At 37.9% G+C, this 20,879-nt stretch overlaps 1 protein-coding gene across 4 annotated transcripts in view; it reads right to left on the bottom strand.

Annotated features, from left to right (window-relative positions):
• UBE2E2 (ubiquitin conjugating enzyme E2 E2) overlaps positions 1 to 20,879 on the bottom strand; it is a 392,844-nt gene that overhangs the window by 31,473 nt on the left and 340,492 nt on the right. The gene's annotated exons all lie outside the window — the stretch shown is intronic.

The following is a 20,879-nucleotide window of genomic DNA, read 5'->3' as shown; positions in this document are numbered from 1 at the left end:
CATGGCACATGTATATATATGTAACGAACCTGCACGTTGTGCACATGTACCCTAGAACTTAAAATAAAATAAAAAAATATATATATACATATATAAAAAGAAAGATACTTCTAGCCCCATATTAATAAACAGATACAGAGTGGGAGGTACATCTTAAGACAGATACTGAACAGCCTCTTGGCCTCTAAAGAGAACACCCACTATGTGCATGAGCTATATTTTTACTTGCAAATTAGGTCCAGTATGTACTTACAGAGCTTTACATATTTAAATTACCCAGTCTAGGATAATCATTAAAAAAATCAGTAATAAAATAAAACTGGAGAACTATTCCTATAAAGATAACAAAAGAATTAAACATCAGCATTTAACTTGAGCAGTTATTTCTAACGTGCATGATACCAAACCACTGTGGTGTCAATTCATGTTTAATATTTTAACCAGACTTAAAATTCTTATTGGAGTGACGAGTAGATGTTGGTGACCTTAATTCAACATTGTACAAAAAGAAAGAAAGAAAGGAAAGGAGCGGGGGAGGGAGGATAAGCTGCTCACGGCAGGACAGCCACAGGGCTGCTGGTATTAGTTAAACATGACTATCTTTTATTTCTGGAGACAAGTATTTAAGTTTTGATTAAAATCGGAAATGAAAATCAGCTTAGTAATTTAAATCTAATTCTCACTTGTACGAAGTTCAAGTCTCTAGTATAGTCTTTCTGATATAGAAGGGCCTCCAGGTAATCTAGTGTGTGGTGAGGAGGTGATAGGTCACGGTTAAGGTTGACTACAGGTCAGAAAAACCAGGATGTTTAATACCTACCATGCCCAATGACACTTTGAGATTGCTTGCCTCTGGGAGTGATGTTAAATGCTTAATCAAATGCACTTGAATTCCGTAAAAGGTACAAAAAAGCCGACTCTCAATTTGTAATCAAGTTATAAGCCAAAATAAAAATGAGGAATGATTTCTCTAGGGATAACCTAAGAATAAAGCTTTAGTGCTTAATTTCATTAGCTGGTTATTTTTAATCTGTCAAAACTAAAGTTCATGGAGTTCTAATATATTCAGCCTGTACCCATAAGCAAATCATTATATTACTCTTGTGTTGAGACTTCAGTTTTCCAGTGACTTATTTGACTAACCTCATTAGAATTTCTTAGGAATGATAATAACTAATTATGGGAATAAAGGTGTCTATACAATTTATTTTTAGCACTCAGATCAGTTAATATAAATACAATTATAAAAAGAAATGGGGTCTTGCTATGTTGCCCAGGTTGGTCTTTGAGCTCCTGGGCTCAAGGGACCCTCTTGCCTCAGCTCCCAAGTAGCTGGGAATACAGGCATATGCCACTGTGCCTGGCAATAAATAACACTGAGATGAACAGATTTCAGTGAAGGGAAGAGTTGAAATAGTCACATTAATATCCTCATCCTGGATGGGCAATATCCCATTGACCAATGCCAGGAAGAAATGCCATATTCAAAAAGTTGGTATATGTCATGCCTCCCAATCTCCTCCAATTTAAAAGTTACAGTAAGAATAAGATTCTATAAATTAACCATGAAGAGAGTCTATTTCAGAAAAAAATCTGCTGATAAGTTGGTATCTTGAACCTTTTCTTGGAGACTGATTTCAGGATGGTACAAACATCATAATCTGAACTCATTTACCAGATTTGCTTTTACATGAGTCTGAGACTCGGGCATCAAGCTGTAAAGATATACGTAACTACATAAAGATATGTCTGTACATATATGTTTGCCCAGGTGTATAAACTGAGGGGCAGAGAAGGAGGAATAATGAAGTGAAATACCGTTTGCACACTTGGATTTATCTGCACTTTCACCCTATACTTATAGAAGAAACATCTTAAGCAATGTACTCTTGAGGACTGAGAATGAAATGTGCAGATCAATTATGTTAAGTTTGAGACTAGTTTGAAGTCATGGTGAAATATTTAGACAACTGGGTTTTGTTAGGGCATCAAGCTATTAGTGGTTTTGGAGGACTTATCTCATTAGATGAAACCAACCATTGCCCAGTTACTATTGTTGACATGCCTTTGATAAAACGATCTATAATATGACCTTCAAGGGATATCACTCTAGAGAAAAACAATGAGAAACGCAGTAAGACAGCCATGTTGACATGTTTCTCTTAGACGCATAGGCTGACCTAGTGTGTTGATGTCAATATAGACAAAAAGCTATGCTGACTTTCTAAAAGAATTTGCCAGATCCCTATAAACTCCAAGGAAGACTATGTAAGCCTGGTTTGTGGACAAGAGGATATTAAAATACAGTGACAGAGTGACTTGCTGATAAAGAAGTGGGAAGTTACCTTTGGAAAAAGTTACAGATGAGGCTGCCATGCTCCTTATATTTGAAAAAGTAAGTTAATGATGGGGAAGTTGAATCTCATCAATTGCATTAACTACAGCAGGGTCTCCAATATGTCATTTTGTTCAATGTTGGTTGACGAGAAAAAATAATATTCCTGACAGAGCCACTGTTTGTGTAGAGTCTGCATGTTCTCACTGCGTCTGGTGTGGGTTTTCTCTGGGTACTCCAGTTTCTTCCTACACCCCAAAGGTGTATTTAAGTGAACTGGTGTATCTAAACTGTCCCAGTGTGAGGAAGCATGGGTCTGTGTGTGAGTGTGTCCTGCGATGGAATGGCATCCTGTCCAGGGTTGGTTCCCGTCTTGTACCCTGGGCTGCCAGGATGGTTTCTAGCTGACTGAGATCCTAAACTGGAATAAACAAGTTGGAAAATGAATGAATGAATACAAAGGATTGTAAAATAGAAGTGCTTAGTCTATGATAATCATACAAAATGCGCAACAGTAAATGATGTCGTATGAAAGCATTCAATGAGCCTGCCATATTGGTTAGCATCTGAACTGCACGGTTGTAGGAGGTGCTCCTCACAATTTTTGCTTTGCAAAAACTTATTTGATTTAGTCCACCACCAACACAAACACCGTCATTCACTGATTTCCCTAAAATTGGATAAATAATTATCTTACTTGTATTTAGTGTTTCTTAAATGTATGGATAGCTCACATCTATTTCAATGTTTAGTATTAGGAGTGTTTTAGGTCTTCCTTTAGGAGTTTGGTGATGTGTCTGTGATGAGAAATGTGCCGAAGGGACTTGGCAATTGTTTAGATCAATTAGCCTATGGTAAAACTGGTCTCATTATAAGAACCTACTGACAATGTTAAATGAGGACTTACTGTACATTACGGATAGGTAAAGAAAGCAATAATTCTACAGGACATACCAATTCCATGTGTGCTATTTATGGGTCACAGAATGTCAGCATTTGCTTTAAAATTATATAGGATTATTATGAGTTAATTTAAAATATAAATTTTGTTGGTATATGGGAAGAAATGCTGGATTCCTGATTTACACATTGTAAAGTCATGTGTGAGGCAAAACAGTGAAATTCTAAACCATAAGTTTGTAGTACATATTTTAAGGGAGGACTCTTTAACCTCAAATAAGCTATTAGTGGTTTTGGAGGACTTAACAAATGTCCACAATACCGCTTTCATCTTAAATCTAGGATAAGCTGGTTTTTAATACCAATGCCCTATCAATGATTCTAATCTTTCTTTTCACGTTTACTTTTGAGGTAGCCCTAACTTGTTGAGTATAGCTTTTTTTTTTTTTTTTTTTTTTTAATAAATTTTATTGGCTGGGCATGGTGGCTCACGCCTGTAATCCCAGCACTTTGGGAGGTCGAGGCGGGTGGATCATGAGGTCAAGAGATTGAGACCATCCTGGCCAACATGGTGAAACCGTGTCTACTAAAAATACAAAAATTAGCTGGGCACAGTGGTGCACGCCTCTAGTCCCAGCTACTCAGGAGCTTGAGGCAGGAGAATCGCTTGAACCTGGGAGGTGGAGGTTGCAGTGAGCTGAGATCGCACCACTGCACTCCAGTCTGGCAAAAGAGCAAGCCTCCATCTCAAAAAAAAAAAAAAAAAAAGTTTGTATATTTAAGGTATACAACACGATGTTAAAAGATACAATATATAGAAAAATGATTACTACAGTGAAACAAATTAACATACCCATCACCTAACACTTTTACCCATTTCCCTCCCCACCCCCCATGGCAAGACAGCTATAATCTACTCATTTAGAAAAAAATCCTGAAGACACTATTATTAACTATAGTCCTTATGTTGTACACGAGACCTTTCTACTTGTTACTTTGTATCCTTTGATCTACATCTTTCCAGTTCCTTCCCCACACTACAACCTTGGTAACTCGTGTTTTATTTGCTATCTTTATATAGTTGACCTTTAAAAAGAAAAATTCCACATATAAATGAGATGCAATAGTTTTCTGTGTCTGGCTTATTTCACTCAGCATAATGTCCTTCCATGTTTCAGTAAATGGCAGGATCTCCTTTTTAAAGGCTGAATAATATTCTGTTCTGTGTGTGTGTGTGTGTGTGTGTGTGTGTGTGTTTATGTATGTATGTATGTATACACCACAGTTTATCTATTTGTCCACTGATGGACACCTAGGTTTTTCCCCATATTTTGGCTACTGTGAAGAATACTGTAATGAACACGAGAGTGCAGGTATCTATATGAGGTGGTATTTCATTTCCTTTGGGTATATATCCAGCAGAGGGAATGATGGGTCCATTTTTTATTTCTTCAGGAACCTCCATACTGTTTTCCCTCAGGGCTGTACCAATCTATGTTTCCACTAAGAGTATACGAGGTTTCCCTTTTCTCCACACCCTTGCCAACACTTAACTTCGTCTCTTTGATAACAGCCATCCTAATAGGTGCGAGGTGATATCTCATAGTGGTTTTGATTTGTACTTCCCTGATGATTAGTGATGTTGAGCACCTTTTCATATACTTATTGGCCATTTTAATGTCATCTTTGGATAAATGTCTATTCAGGTCCAGGCTGGGCACAGTGGCTCATGCCTGTAATCCCAGCACTTTGAGGCTGAGGCGGGTGGATCACGTGAGGTCGGGAGTTCAAGACCAGACTGGCCAACATGGTGAAATCCTATCTCTACCAAAAATACAAAAAATTAGACGGGCGTGGTGGCAGGCACCTGTAGTACCAGCTACTCAGGAGGCTGAGGCAGGAGCATCACTTGAACCCAGGAGATAAGGCTGCAGTGAGCAGAGATCACATCACTGTACTCCAGCCTGGGCAACAGAGCCATACTCCATCTCAAAAAGAAAAAAAAAAAAAAGGTATATTCAGCTCCAGTGGATTATATGTTTTCTTGCTACTGAACTGTATGAGTTTTTTTAAAAATAAATTTTGGGTATTAACCCCTTATCAGATATATGGCTTGCAAATATTTTTTTCCCAGTCTGTAGTTTTCCTTTTCCATTTTGTTGTTTCTTTTGCTGTGGAGAAGTTTTGCATTTTGATGTAGTTACATTTATTTATTTTTGCTTTTGTAGCCTGAGCTTTTGGTGTGATGTTCAAGAAATCATTGCCAAGGCTAATGTCAAGGAGCTTTTACCCATGTTTTCTTCGAGGAGTTTTATGGCTTCAGGTGTTACATTCAGGTCTTTTATCTATCTTGAGTTGATTTTTGGGTATAGTGTAAGATAAAGGTCCAATTTCATTCTTATTTTATTTTTTTAAAGAGAGAGGGTCTTGCTCTGTCACCCAGTCTGGAATGCAGTGTGATCATAGCTCACTGTGACCTCTAACTCCTGGGCTCAAGTGATCCTCCTGCCTTAGCCACCCAAGTAGCTTAGGCTACAGGCATGAGCCACTGTGCCTGGCTCAATTTCATTCTTTTACATGTGGCAATCCAGTTTCCCCGGAATCATTTATTTGAAGAGACTATCCTCTCCCCATTGTGTCTTCTTGGTACCCTTTTTGAAAATTAGTTGCCCATATATGTTTGGATTTATATCTGAAATCTTTATTCTGTACCAATGGTCTGTGTGTCTGTTTTTGTGCCAGTACTGCACTGTTTTGATTACTATAGCTATATACTATAGCTTTGAAATAAAATTTAAAATTAGGAAGTGTGATGTCTCTTCCCCCCTCAACCCCACCTCAGGATTGCTCTGGCTATTTAGGGTCTTTGGTAAGTTTTAGGATTTTTTTTTTTTAATTTATGTGAACAATGCCCTTGGGATTTTGATAGTGATTGTGTTGGATCTGCATATTGCTTTTGGTAGTATGGGCATTTTAACAATATTAATTCTTCCAATCCATGAGCATGAAATATCTTTCTATTTGTGTCTTCTTCAATTTCTTTCATCAATGTTTTATCATTTTCTAGTGTACAGGTCTTTTTATTCCTTGGTTAAATTTATTCCTAAGTATTTTAATTTTTTAATGCTATCATAAATGGGATTGTTTTGATTTCTTTTCTTGGCTAGGTTGTCACTTGTGTACAGAAATGCCATGGATTTTTCTATCTAGATTTTAAATTTTATATCCTGTAACGTTACTGAATTTATTTATTAGATGGATACGGCTTTTGAGAAAGCCTCCTCATGTCTACAAAAATGCAAATAACTATTGTCAATAATGGAAAAAATGACTATAAAGGGAACAGAGGCATTCAGAAAATGAAACCATTTCCTTCAGCAACAGATGTCCAATTTTGGGTGGTTAATGTACAACCTACTTTAAGAGCAATGTCAGTTTATTAACATAAATGGTAGGTTAAATATCATTGACCAAAACAAAGGCCCTATAGTTATAGCTACCAGTATACTGAAGTATTAACTTAAAAGAGATTAAAAGCAGTAACACTGATCTTCAGTGGGATGCCGCTTCACCACATGCTCACAAGTTATGCTTCTTTGAAATTATTTTTTTTTAGAGGTCATAAAGTTTATAATGTAATACCAATGATTCTTAATATAGCATTTTGTTTTATTAAAGTGTGACCAAAGGTTTCTATCATACTATAAAAGGGAAATATAGAGCATTTTGGGCTATATTAACAATGAAAATCTGTCAAGCAATTTATTAATTTTATCTTTAAGTAAGTAGGTTAACTTTATCATTAACACAAAAGAGAAAATTTCCCTCTCATTTTTCTCCTACAATCATCTTCAACTTTTATCTATAAAACTCCAGGGTGGATATAATCAAGGAGATTAAAAATCAATAAGAAAGTGTTTATCAAAACTTAGAACGTAAAATACTTTTTTCTTAACATAAAAAAATTTACATAGAAAATACTATTTATACATTTTGCAAAATTAATTTTGCTATATACATGTTGGTAGTTATTAGACTGGCTTGAAAACAGCATGGAATAAAGACAATTTTAGTTAATCTTGAGGTGTTTTTCTGAATGAGTTATGGCAATAGCTGCCTGTTCAAAGCCTTGAATGGTAGTTGAATAGCATTTCAGAATGTACTTGCATTCATGTGGCAACAACTGATGGAGAACTGAGGTCAGCTAACAGAAATGCCACAAAACCTTACATTCTTAACAGTTCCAAAGTACAATTTGTAAAGAAGCTGATTGTACAAAGACAATCAACTGTAGAGTGGGAATGCAGAAACAAACGTACACCTCCTTTGTGCTAACTCCTATTTATTTCTTGGAACTGTAGAAATGTTAAAACCCAAAACTTCTCCTTGGTGACTGTCCTTGTTTATGCTTTCTTTACCTTGTGCCTAGATGAAAAGCAACCGATTAGTTTAGTTAAACAGGTGCTTATCAAGAAATCTAGATCTACTCAACACCCTCAGTCCCCTGGGAATTGGTACATGATGCAGAATATTTTTATTGACATTCTGACTGAAACTTTATTTTTTAGAGAAGGGGACTCTCTCTGTTGCTTAGGCTGGAGTGCAGTGTCCTGATCTTGGCCCAGTGCAACCTCGAACCCCTGGGCTCCAGTGAGCTTTCTACCTTGGCCTCCTTTCTACCTTGTAGCTAGGACTACAGAGGGGTGCCACCAAGCCTGGCTGCTGACTAAAACTTTAATACACCTGTATTAGTCTGCCCGGGTGGCCATAAAACAAACCATAGACTGGGTGGCTTAAAAAGCAGAAATTTATTTCTCTCAGTTCTGGAGGCTGGGAACTCAAAGATCATGGTGCTGGCTGATGTGGTTTCTGATGAGGACTCTTGGTGGCTTATAGATGGCTGCCTTCTGGATGTGTCCTCACAAGGCAGAAAGACAGAGTTCTCTGGTGTCTTTCCTTAAAGGGACATGAATCCCACTGGATCAGGGTTCCACCCTCATGACCTAGTTTAACTTTGATTACCTCTTTATAAGCCCTATCTCCAAATATAGTCACATTAGGAGTTAGGGCTTCAACATATTAATTTTGGGGAGAACACAGTTCAGTCCGTAGCACACACCCTTATACGAGGCCCTAGCTGAGCCTGGGACCAGCTACAGCAAACCATGCTTTACATCCCTATCGTCATCTCCCACCACGCAAGGCCCTCTAGTCAGTCATCCTTTTTACTCTCCCATCCCCACATTTCTTTGTCCTCTACTCCAGGATAATCCTCTTCCAGCTGCCCCCATTCTTTCTAATCACACCTTCTCAAAGATCCAATGAGGCAACATACTGTTTCTGTGATTCTCTTACTTCCCACTCACACTTCTTTAGATTGTAAATGGCCAGCCATGTAAGTCCTACAGTAACAGTAATGATAGTAGCCCCAAGTTACTAGCAAGTTTGAATAGTATAGCTGTTTGCATGTTTCTACTAATATAGAGCCAACGTAAGTTTCTCTTCAGTTTAATATTGTGGTTTTAGCTAAGCAAAAGACATGCTGGTCAATTCTTAAAGCATTCACATTTCATGAAGTTAAGAACTAAATCAATTTGAGAATACTTACCAAAGTTATAATGCTTTAGTAATTAACTTAAAAGGTTGCCCTTTTATAAACAAAAATGTTTTAGTCTTTTCCATTTTTATTTATTTTTCAACTGGTTATGAATTCTCTTTTCTTGCCTTTTAAGTCCGTGGTAATATTTTATGGAATGTTGAACAGTGCGATTTTTATGTTGTTGAGTGTTGGAATTTGTTGTATTCCCATAAAGAATGTTGTACCTTATTCTAAAGAATGTTGCATTTTACTCTAACAGGGAGTTAAGTTATTTGGGAACAGTATGATACTTTCAAAACTTGCTTTTAAACTGTTACAGCAGATGCAATGTAGTCTTTAGAGTAATTCATCCCTACTAATAAGGCAGGATCTTTTGATGATTACATGCAAACTTAACCAAAGGCTCAAGGGGATCTCTCTTCAGATTTCTAGGGCATTCTCTCTGTACAATCCCTCTTCTCTGGGTTTCTGCCCCACAAATGCTAGCCATCTTGATCTTCCCAAACTCCTATCTCTGTCTTCTCAACTCAGTGACACTGCTGGCCTCTCTCTTTGGTTTCTTTCTCCTTGTACAGTATCCTGGAAACTGCTTCTAGGCAGTAAGCTGGGGACAACTGTAGGGCATACTTCATCTGTTTCTCCTCTCAGGGAACGTCTAGTTTTCTAACTAGAAAGGTAGTCTAAGGTAGGAGTGTAAATCTGGCTCCTGTTATTCTTCATGGCCAGAAGCAGAAGTGAAAAAGTTGAGTTTCACTCCCATCTTAACTAGACATAGTCTCTGACCTCCAGGAGTTTGCGATAACAAAACTCTCTCGACAACATAGTCTTTGACCTCTAGGAGTTTTGTTATCTAATATAATATCCTGACATATTTTAAGTTGTCTCTTATGCCTGAGATTTATACAGAGTAAAAGCAAAGGAACACTGGGGATAGCAGTCAAGGTTAAAAGAGGCTTGGGCTTGAAATAAGGCAATTTCATGGGGAGCCCTTTGGCCACATGGGGTTGCATAGGGGAATACAGTTTGTACATTATAGGTGCTGGGAATAAAGAGGCAGACTCATAATTCATTTTATAGATGACAGAAGATAACCCTCAATAGTCATCTAGATTATAAAAATAGGAGCCTAAAGCAAATTAAAATCATTAAATCAAGTTTGAGTTATAATTCATTCTTCCTACTAGTTTTCTTATGGAAAGTAAATTCCACCACATTTGAAACTCCAAACTTAACAAACTATAAAGAAGTTATCTAAAGATTTTATGCTGAGAATGAAATTGCTTTTTTTTTTTTTTTTTTTGAGGTGGAGTCTCTCTCTGTCACCCAGGCTGGAGTGCAATGGTGCGATCTCGTCTTACTACAGCCTGCGCCTCCTAGGTTCAAGCGATGCTCCTGCCTTAGCCTCCTGAGTAGCTGGGATTACCAGTACCTCCCACCATGCCCAGCTAATTAGTGTATTTTTAGAAGACACAGGGTTTCACCATGTTGGCCAGGCTGGTCTCGAACTCCTGACCTCAGGTGATCCACCCACCTCAGCCTTCCAAAGTGCTGGGATTACAGGTGTGAGCCACCGTGCCCGGTTGAAATTCCTTTTTTAGACATCTCAAAGGCGAGGTCATCACACCTAACGCAGCTAATATGGACTTTCAGTTCAATAACATTCCACGTAATGATACTCATAGCCTTCAAAGTGTTTACAGAGGTCCACACACACCATTTTTTCCTCACAATAATGCTGCAAGATAGGGTCAGAAGTACAATCTTTAATTCACAAATGAGGGCACCGATTTATCCAAGGTCACTAGCTAGTTAGTGAGAGAGCTGGGCCAAGGCTCCGGCTTTCTTGACAGCTTCAAAACTCAGTATAACTTAGGTCCTTTGACTTAATTTTCTTTAACATGGCAAGGTATAACCTTGCATTGTTCTCATGAGCTGACACTGGTAAGTCTAGCAATAGGCATCATAAGGTTTGCTGAAAAGATGCATGCAAGGGCATGTCACTATGACTTAGAGAAGTCAGGCATAAATGTAGTAGAGATCAGGGCAACAGCTTAGAGCAAAACAATAAAAAACCATCTCATGCTATGGAGCAACTCCAGTGTTTTCATTTAAAACCTTGCCATCCATTACAAAGGACAAAGAAAGAACTTTAGAACATCAAAATGAGATTATTATGCTATGTGCATGATCCTGCTTTGGCAGTGCTGCTTACAAAGTATAGGACTTTAATATATTTTCCAAAGTAGGTTAAAAAAAGAAACAGTTTAGCTGGGGAAAGAGGCCATTTATTAAGAAGGTAGGTACTGGCTGAGACTGGCAAGAACTACAACATTACTCACAGTGTTCAGCCACATTTTCAGAGTTGCTACTATGTACCTCTTTTGAGAGCTGATGGGGCCATTCTTGCCCTGGCATACCAGAAGAACAGGAGCCACCAACTTGGCACATGAAGTGAAAAGGGATATTCCAAGATTATATATTGGTCTAACAGACAGTACAGGCTAAGTCATATGGTTATAGAGATAATAATAAATAAAGCTACTCTTAAAAAATAAAAAATATAGCTTGGAAGTCCTTCTGTTTGTTTTTAAGTATTTTACTGAGTGCAAGCAAGGTTAAATGAAGTTAAGAAGGAGAGCAGCAGGTGAACCATAAGGATAAGAAAAGAGAAGAGAAACAGCAGCAGAAAAATCAGGAGGCTGGAAATGCAGACAGAAGAGACCAGCTAATGGGAAAAGGGATTAGAGAGAAGGAATAACCAAGAATACACCACAAAGTTCTGTCTTAAAGAAGTAAGTAAGTGCTGGTCCACTTCAGTTTGCCATTGGCTCCATCTTATTGACTCCCATAGAGGGTTAGGCTTCCAGCTTGAAGGTGGAGTCAAATCAAAGCCTGAGGTGAAGGTGGGGTTTGTGCATGTGTATGTACTGGAAATGGAAAACATGTACAATAGATAAATTGTTTTTATATTACAAACACCAGAAAGTAAAGCAAAATGCAACAGAGTCCCTGGGCTGATAGGAACAAGACAAAGAGGAGTAAGAAAAATGAGTAAAAGGAGTAAGAAAAATAATGAAACAGCTTTATATGATGTTCTAGTTGTGAAAGATGGTGTAGGTTATAATTTCTGTAACCTCTGACGTGATTCATTTTCTTTCTCTTAGTTGCTTTTCCTATTAGGATCCCTGAAAGAGGCAGTCTTTAGAAGGCAGTCATGAGTAAGCTGATGTGAGAACATTTGTATATAAAAGCCAGTAGTTCACACTGATTTGGCTATTTCTCTGCAGGCAGGCAGAGGAGAGAGTCTAATGTTAACCTTAAGAGTATCACTCTTCCCTCCAGTCTTCCCTCCGGTATTCACACCAGGTCCCTGAGGACATTAGCTACTTCAAAGTATGGGAATAGCTTCCTTAACAAATCCTCTGGGCATAAAAGTTTTTTAAAAGTCAATGTGATCACCTCACTGGGGCCTCCTTAGGGCTGGGTGGGTAGTATCAGAGGTCTCAGAAGGTAGTACATTCTGAAAGATGACCTGAAAAAAGAATGTGACAGCCACATGGGGATCTCTACTGAGAAAAGAATATCTCCTATTTAGGAAGAGAAGTATCAGCTTTGAGAGCCTTCTGAGTTAGGGTGAGCAATCAACATCCTCGAGGGTGTTTTATGCTGTTATCAAATTTTAAAACACATTTGTTTAATTTGCATAAAGTAAAATCCATGCTGCATTAGTTATAAATCAGGTACAGGTGTTTCTGACAATAAATTTCACTAGAATGACTCCATTTACCAATAACAAGCTTACTGTATTAACAGACCACCACATTATAAATGTAGACTGAATGGGGAAATAAATCTAAATAGCAAAACAAATGAACCAATAAAGAAATAGCACTTAAGAATTTCAAAAGCAGCAACTAGTGAAGAACTAACAGAAGTATACAGACTACGGTCAGCTACTTAATAATCTCATCATTTCTGGGTATTTTAAATGGTGGAAAAGACACACACCTGTGGTAAATCCCTGCCTGGGAGTAACACCTGAAACCTTTCTGTTAGTGTGGAGACCAAGAACCTACTAAACAGCCGGACAACAGACACAGAAAAAATGTCTTATTGTTGGAACGAAATTGCTTAGCAAAGCCTGACACAGTTATTCCTCTCTTAAGAGAAGCTGTAAATAAACCCAAATAGTGAGCAGGGTAGTTACAAAATGTGCTCCTTGAGCCTACCATAAGCAAAAAAACTTAATCTCTTATTTATACACCTCACTCTGCCAAACAAGAGTCAATTTGCAATAAAATATGTATGCTCAATAAAATAACTATAACAGAAACAGAATAATCCAAGTCATCAAAAAAGCATGGATAAACCTATAGGAAAAAAGCATGTATAACTGGCATATATACTAATACATAATTCTCTCCCTGTCATTAAAGTTATTTTTACTCTAGAGTGGAGAGAATTAATCATCTGTTTTCACCACTATAATCTTTGTTATCTTTTCATTATCTTCATTAAAAGATAATTTTTAAAAATTAATTAAAATCTAAATGTTCTTGCCAGGCGCGGTGGCTCATGCCTGTAATCCCAGCAATTTGGGAGGCTGAGGTGGGCGGATCACCTGAGGTTGGGGGTTCGAGACCAGCCTGACCAACATGGAGAAACCCCATCTCTACTAAAAATACAAAATTAGCCGGGCATGGTGGTGCATGCCTGTAATTTCAGCTACTCGGGAGGCTGAGGCAGGAGAATTGTTTGAACCTGGGAGGTGGGGGTTGTGGTGAGCTGAGATAGCACCATTGCACTCCAGCCTGGGCAACAAGAGTAAAACTCCGAATCCAAAAAAAAAAAAAAAAAAAAAAAAAAAAATCTAAATGTTCTTGACTTCAGAAATTCCTCAAGTAAGGGAAACAAAGAAACTCTGAATCATTTCTTGGGCAAATAGTTCTGAGTAAAAGACATGTGAGTAAAGAATGATGTTTGCTTAAGTGAAATATTTGTTTCTCTAAACAACAAGAACAATGACAACAAAAATAGGTCACTGGTAATTTTTAAGGGAAACTCCAAAATGAAGTCTTCTAAACATAAACTGAAGAGAATTTTCATAAGATACAGTGGCTTTTCAATCACATCAAGTTCTTTGAAAAAATTTTAAAAATGTTTAATTAATTTTATTTCAATAGTGTTAGGGATACAAGTGGTTTCTGGTTACATGGATAAATTGTATAGTGGTAAAGTCTGAGATTTTAGTATACCTACACGTGAGTAGTGCACACTTTACCCAATATATAGTTTTTTATCCCTCACCAACTGCCCCACCTCCTCTCTTCTGAGTCTCCAATTATCCATATCACTTTGTATGCCTTTGTGTGCCCATAGCTTAGCTTTACAAGTGAGAACTTAAGGTATTTGGTTTTCAATTCCTGAGTTACTTCACTTAGAATAAAGGCTTCCAGCTCTATGCAAGTTGCTGTAGATGTTATTTCCTTCTTTATTATGGCTGAGTAGTATTCCATGGTGTATACATATCACATTTTCTTTAACCACTCATCGGTTGACGGGCACTTAGATTGGTTCCATATCTTTGCGATTGTCAATTGCGCTGTGATAAACATATATGTGCTGGTGTCTTTTTGATATAAATGACTTATTTTCCTTTGGGTAGATACCCAGTAGTAGGATTGCTGGATTGAATGGTAGATCTTGTGGGGAAAAGAAAGAGAGATCAGATTGTTACTGTGTCTGTGTAGAAAGAAGTAGACATAGGAGACTCCATTTTGTTCTGTACTAAAAAATTCTTCTGCCTTGAGATTCTGTTAATCTATGACCTTACCCCCAACCCCATGCTCTCTGAAACATGTGCTGTGTCAAACTCAGGGTTAAATGGATTAAGTGTTGTGCAAGATGTGCTTTGTTAAACAGATGCTTGAAGGCAGCATGCTCCTTAAGAGTCATCACCACTCCCTAATCTCAAGTACCCAGGGACACAAACACTGCGGAAGGCCACAGGGACCTCTGCCTAGGAAAGCCAGGTATTGTCCAAGGTTTCTCCCCATGTGATAGTCTGAAATATGGCCTCGTGGGAAGGGAAAGACCTGACCGTCCCCCAGCCCGACACCCGTAAAGGGTCGGTGCTGAGGAGGATTAGTATAAGAGGAAGGCATGCCTCTTGCAGTTGAGACAAGAGGAAGGCATCTGTCTCCTGCCCGTCCCTGGGCAATGGAATGTCTCGGTATAAAACCCGATTGTACGTTCCATCTACTGAGATAGGGAAAAACCGCCTTAGGGCTGGAGGTGGGACATGCGGGCAGCAACACTGCTTTGTAAAGCATTGAGATGTTTATGTGTATGCATATCTAAAAGCACAGCACTTGATTCTTTACCTTGTCTATGATGCAAAGACCTTTGTTCACGTGTTTGTCTGCTGACCCTCTCCCCACTATTGTCTTGTGACCCTGACACATCTCCCTCTCGGAGAAACACCCACAAATGATCAATAAATACTAAGGGAACTCAGAGGCTGGCGGGATCCTCCATATGCTGAACGCTGGTTCCCTGGGTCCCCTTATTTCTTTCTCTATACTTTGTCTCTGTGTCTTTTTCTTTTCCAAGTCTCTCGTTCCACCTAACGAGAAACACCCACAGGTGTGGAGGGGCAACCCACCCCTTCGGATCTACTTGCAGTTCTTTGAGAAATCTCCATAGTCCACACAGCTTGTACTAATTTACATTCCCACCAGCAGTGTACAAGCATTCCCTTCACACCACATCCACACCAACATCTATTGTTTTTAACTTGTAAGTAATGGCTATTCTGGCAGGGCTGAGGTGAATTTCATTGTAGTTTGAATTTGCATTTCCCTGGTTATTAGTAATGTTGAGCAGTTTTACATATGTTTCTTGGCCGTTTGTATATCTTCTTTTGAGAAATGTCTATTCATGTCATTTGTCCACTTTTTGATGGGACTGTTTTTTTCTTGCTGATTTGAGTTCCCTGTAGATTCTGGATATCAGTCCTCTGTCAGATGCACAGTATGCAAATATTTCTTCCCATTCTGTGGGTTGTCTGTTTACTCTGAGGATTATTTCTTTCACTGTGCAGAATTTTTTTAGTTTAATTGGGTCCCATTTATTTTTGTTTTTGCTGCATTTGCTTTCGGGGTCTTACTCATAAATTCTTTGCTTAGACCAATGCCCAAAAGAGTTTTTCCTAGGTTTTCTTCCAGAATTTTTATGGTTTAGTCTTCAATGTAAGTCTTCAATCCATCTTAAGTTGATTTTTGTATATGGTAAGAGATAGGAATCAAGTTTCATTCTTCTACATGTGGCTTGCCAATTATCCCAGCACCATTTGTTGAATAGGGTGTCCTTTCCCCACTTTATGTTTTTGTTTGCCTTGCTGAAGATCAGTTGGCTGTATTTGGCTTTATTTCTGGGTTCAATATTCTGTTCCATTGGTTTATGTATCTACTTTTATATCAATACCATGCTGTTGGTTACCACAGACTTGTAGTATAATTTGAAATCAAGTAACATAATGCCCCTAGCTTTGTTCTTTTTGCTTAGGATTGCTTTGGATATTCGGGCTCTTTTTTTGTTCCATATGAATTTTAGGACTGTCTTCTCTAATTCTGTGAAAAAGGATTTTGGTGTTTTGATAGGAATTGCACTGAATCTGTAGATTGCTTTGGGCAGTATGGTCATTTTCACAATATTGACTCTTCCAATCCATGAACATGAAATGTATTTCCATTTGTTTGTCATCTATTATTTTTTTTTTTTTTTAGCAGTGTTTTGTAGTATTCCTCACAGACATCCTTCACCTCCTTGGTTAACTATATTCCCAGGCATTTTATTTTATTTCTGCAGCTATTGTAAGAGGAAATGAGTTCATGATTTGATTCTCAGCTTGGCTGTTGTTGATATACAGCAATGCTACTGATTTGTGTACACTGATTTTGTAACCTGAGACTTTACTGATTTCATTTATCAAATCTAGGAGTATTCTGGAGGAGTCTTTAGGGTTTTCTAGGTATACGAGCATGTCACTGGCAAACAGAGATAATTTGACTTCCTCTTTTCCAGTTTGGATGCCCTTTATTTCTTTCTCTTGAATGATTGTTCTGGCTAGGACTTCTGGTACTATGTTGAATAGAAGTGGTAAAAGTGTTTGTTATGTTTTGTAGCGACAGGGTCTCACTTTGTTGCCTAGGCTAGTCTTGAACTCCTGGCTTCAAGTGATCCTCCTGCCTTGGCCTCCCAAAAGTGCTGGGATTACAGGCATGAGCCACCTAGCCAAGATCAACTTCTAAACCAACCAATTAGAGGTTATTACTGCAGGGAGAGCAATGGACTTTATAAAAGAAAATTTGTATCAACAGCTAATCCATGTCGACATTTATATTAATTAAGAGACAATAAAATATGCATAGGGAAATGCTAAGCAAAAGCAGGTCAAAGCCAAGGCTAAAAGTTGAGGTCAACGTGTCTAAATTTACACCAAGATTATAACCAGACAAACTTAACTGACAAATATACTTTGCTGGGTCCCACCAAATTTGAGTTCCCAGAGCAAAGAGCCTCAAATAAAAATTAAATACTTATCTTGAAAAGACGACTGATTTTTAAAAATTAATAAGCAGGTATTATTTGTATAAGAAAAAATAATAAAGATACATCAATTTTGAAAATAACAAAAAGCCAATACAGAAAATACATTTTATTAAGGAATGAATCTAAAACTTTCTTTTTCACCTGAAAACACTCTCTCTCCACCATGAATACTATGAAGATACACATGGCCTAAGTTCCCCAAATGCAACTCCCACATGTATCTAAATCAAAGGCTTCTTTGCCTAGTTACAATACTGCAACTTTAAATCATTTCTCCAGCAAATCAAAGAAGCAAACAAAAACTTCCCCCAAATAGTAATTTTTCACTTACAAACTTTTACCAAATTGGACATGGACTATTAACTTTTTGAACTCATATATGATTAACCCCAACTCTAAGCTAACCACATTATTTTGATTATGAATCTACAGAAAAGATGCATTACCCGCAGATACAGAACCATTTATAGTAAGGCTGAAGTTAAAATATACCATCCCTAGTAGGCTATTACCAAGATTAAAAAATACACATCCCTCAGATAAATGTACCCTCCTACGATGACCACGGGTGGCTGGCACTCTAATATGCCTTTGCCCCAGTGATGCGGGGTTATTCATGCATTGTAAGCTGAACTCTTTTCTAGAGTTTTTCTTATAAAAATATAATGCTGGCATCCAAAGCTAGATAAACTATGAAGACATCTTCTCTAGGCCTGCACTCTTCCTAGTTTCCCTTACGTATTTAAATTAGACTGTGTATGAACATTTTTTCCATCACAGGAGCCAGCCAGTCTGGACAAGAAAGTCACTGGAGTACACATGTGGTCACAATGTATGCAAGGAAGGTGGTTTACCTCACTGGTGTGAAAAGTCACGTCAAAAGGTACTAACTACATCAGCCTATAGGCACATAGTCAGATAGGCATTTGTTGGTTGGCCGAGGCACTTGAATAGCACAAACAATATGTCTTATTTGGGAAAATGCTTTCAGAAGGAAGACAGTGCTGAATTGGGGCGGTGGTGGGGAAGAACCATTGCATTTTCCAAAAATTCAACTTTATAAAAGCTTCATGTGGCAACAGGTTTCCCTGTAGGATACTCTTAAGCAGAAAGTTCTTCCAATACATGTAAAATATTCTGATTTGTAATTTTTTCCAGGAACAGACCTGCTCCAGAAAGAAATATGCTAGTAGTTTAGGCAAACTCTTGTACTGCTTATTGTGTGAATTATTCACCAATATGACATGAAAAATTCAACAGCCATAATACACATCAAGCTCCAGGATCTATTAAAGAACAAATATGAAGAGAAGAAAAAGAGAAAGTAGTTATTACAGTTGTATAGGAATAATTAATCTGACATTTTGGAAGTGCTTTCTTTTCTGAGGAAGAGGCACTGTGAGTGTTGTTACTGATAGCACCTTGCCCAGGCTAGATACTGAACGAAAAGTTGAGTCAGAAAATAAGTAAAATAAAGAGAACTGCCCATTTGTTATGGGATCTGACTCAGACATTGGTAGTGTTACATTAATTCTTCAAATTTTCATAATTACAACATTTCTCCCAAGATACTGTACAATCTTAAGTATCCACAGTAAAAGGAGAAAATGTCATTCAATCATCTGGATGTTTTGTCCACAGAAGTCAATTTCTGAATAATTAGAGTTGTTTTATTATGCTGTTTCAGATTGGAATTTCCATAACACTAACAATGCATTATTTTAATTTCAAATATGTATTGTTTAAGCATGCTGTTTAAATAATTTCCCTTAATTTCATGTTTAAAAATTTCACATTTAAAAAGCCTGATTTCACATTTAAACTAGCTGGGTATGGTGGCATGTGCCTATAGTCCCAGCTCTTGGGAGGTTGAGGCAGGAGGATCACTTGAGACCACTTGAGCCCAGGAGTTCCAGTAGGGGGCTGCAGTGAGTTCTGATTGTGCCACTACAGTCCAGCATAGGCAACAGAATGAGGTTTCATCTCTCTCTCTATTTTTTTTAAAAAGGTGTCAGTCTGCCAGGCACGGTGGCTCATGCCTGTAATCCCAGCACTTCGGGAGGCCAAGGCAGGAGGATCACGAGGTCAGGAGTTTGAGACCAGCCTGATCAACATGGTGAAACCCCGTCTCTACTAAAAATCCAAAAATTAGCTGGGCGTGGTGGTGCGTGCCTGTAATCTCAGCTACTCAGGAGGCTAAGGCAGGAGAATCGCTTGAACCCAGCAAGTGGAAGTTGCAGTGAGCTGAGATCGCACCATTGCACTGCAGCCTGGGAGACAGAGTGAAACTGTCTCAAAACAAACAAACAAACAAACAAACAAAAGGGCATCAAACTTTACTCAGTGGCTTATCTTCCACAGGGCACATGCTGTATCTTTTAGTAACATACCCTTAAGTTCACCATTGCTAACTTAATTCTGATGCAGCAACCTGTTCTGACATTTACTAGGTCTTGTTTAAAAATGGTTTTCATGAAAATTAATGGTATTAAAACAATATTATCTGAGAATATTTAGCTACTCGGGAGGCTGAAGCAGGAGGGTTGCTTGAGTGCAGGAGTTCGAAGCTGCAGAGAGCTATGACGACACCACTGCCCTCCAGCCTGGGAGACAGAGCAAGACCCCATCTCTAAAAATAAATAAATAAATAATAAACAAAAAACCCTAATTCCTAAACCTTACTAAATATAGGTGAGTTCTGAAGCTGGGTGAGGGACACACTGGGACTTATAATAACCATTTTCTCTATTTTTTGTGAATGTGTGAAAAACCCACTTCAGCCTTTTCCTTGGTAAAGGAGAGTCTAGAGGCCATCTAGTTCACACATTTTACCTAATATTTCCTATATGTACTTAAAATTATTACGTCTTCACTTAGTGAAAATTTCCAATTCATTAAAAAAAAATCAGTCTGATCTTTTCTCAATTATACTGAACTAGTAAGATTTTACTGTACCTGCTATTACAGAACACACCAATCAGAAACCTGAAATGGATGCGTGAACAACTCTGTAACAGTCAAAAAGAAACAGAAAAGGAACCACAGATTCCCACTCTAAGGGATTTACCTTCCTACTTTAAAAATGCTGGTAGCACTTTATAGGTCAAGTAAAGTTGACAGATATTCCCTGCGTTAGAAGTAAGGAAATAGAAGTAAGAAAAAGATACATGAAGATGATAAACACAACACTGTATTTTCTTATTTACCAAATGGAAGTAATTTCTCCAAAGGCCCTTTTTGTTAGATAAGAGATAAGGGTGAAACTTTAAACTTTAAAAGCACTTTTTAAGGTATCCCATATGTCAGTAAATATGGTAAAGTCTAGTTTTAACCATCTTTAAAACAATCAAGCCTATCAAAGGACGTATATTTAAGTTATGAAAGTAACAAAGTTTTAGCAGGTCAGCATTTCTAGTAAGAATCTATCAAAAA

This window comes from Pan troglodytes, chromosome 2 (assembly GCF_028858775.2).
Source record: "Pan troglodytes isolate AG18354 chromosome 2, NHGRI_mPanTro3-v2.0_pri, whole genome shotgun sequence".
NCBI classification, from domain to species: domain Eukaryota; kingdom Metazoa; phylum Chordata; class Mammalia; order Primates; family Hominidae; genus Pan; species Pan troglodytes.
The sequence above is the reverse complement of the archived record's forward strand: the minus strand, read 5'-3'. Positions and strand labels throughout refer to the sequence as shown.